Raw genomic sequence first — 1,506 nt, forward strand, 5'->3', positions numbered from 1 at the left:
CACTGCACTCCTGATGTTGTGTGGGTACATGTTGTGCACGGCCTCCTCTCAAACTACAGATAAATGCCATGTTTTAATGTTTTATGCTGGTGGTGATTATTATTTTTTCCTCTAATGTTTATGTGACTTATTTGAAAATATAAAGTTAGTTGTACGTTCAACACAAACAACTGCTCTCAATGTTGACATATCTTTCAATGGTTACAAATTAGCAGAGTTTTCTTTCTTTATAATTAATTTAGAATGTGAGAACTTATGTATCTGTTTTGAATGGTTTGATATATGAATATGACTATAATTTTCTCCTAAGAATTTGAAATGAAAAGAAATGAGGTTATTTCCTGAGGATTAAATACTGACATTTAAAAAAAGACAGATGTTATTTTATATTTATATGAGTAAACCATGTGATAAGATGTAACTAAAAATTTTGAAAATACCCCAAACTTGAAGTAACATTTTGTTATTACTTTTAAAAAATCTGTGATTCATTAAACAAAGCATATCATTATTTTTATCATATTTGTATAAGATTACATTGAATATAGCCCTGGCTGGTTTGGCTCAGCAGTTAGAGCGTCAGCCCATGGACCAGAGAGACCCAAGTTCGGTTTCTGCTAAGGGCACATACCTTGGTTGCAGTTTGTCCGCGGCCCCGGTTAAGGTTGTGTGGGTGGCAACCAGTCGATGTGTCTCTCTCACATCGATGTTTCTCTGTCTCTCTTCCCCCCCTCTCCTTCCCACTCTATCTTAAGATAAATGCAAAAATGTCCTCGGGTGAGAATAAAAAAAAAGATTAGATAGAATATAAATATGTTCAAGAATAAGTAAGGAAATAAATATATAAAAAAAAACGCTTTGACTATCTGTTCTTTCTCTCTTTTCTATCACTTTTATCTCTCCTTCCCAGCATTGATTCATGTTTATTTTCCCTGGATTAAACAAAAGAAAACAGAACAGACAGTTCAATCTCTCAAATTTATGTCTTTTGATATTTCTATTCCTTTACTCATACTTCATGGAAGCAATATTTACACTCAATTCAATTAAATATCAAGCACTTACTTTGCTTCAATAGCTGCTGTAGTCCTCAACACTTATCATTCATAAACACAAAAATAATCAGTATTAATTATCATACAGTTTATTAGATTGTAGAACTTACCACAGAAGATAAGAAATGGTGTGTTTGGTCAAGGCAGGTCACAATTTACAATAAGGAGTCACAGTAGGCTTCGTGAAGGTGCGATATTTGAATAAATAGTTTAAGGAGATGCGAGCTTTAGTATTGTTGATATCTTTGGGAATATTCTAGGCAGATAGAACCACCTGGACAAGTGGTTAGAGGCTTAGAGCACAACAAGAAGTCCAAACTGCTTAGAGTGGAATGAATCCTGAGACTGGAGAAAATATATAAGCATGGGAAACACAGAATGAGATAATGTAGGATCTTATGCGCTTTGTAAGGTCTTTGGCTTTTATTCAGAAGGAAATGGGGGCTCTTGG

The sequence above is a fragment of the Molossus molossus genome, unplaced genomic scaffold, assembly GCF_014108415.1.
Source record: "Molossus molossus isolate mMolMol1 unplaced genomic scaffold, mMolMol1.p scaffold_m16_p_4, whole genome shotgun sequence".
NCBI classification, from domain to species: Eukaryota; Metazoa; Chordata; class Mammalia; order Chiroptera; family Molossidae; genus Molossus; species Molossus molossus.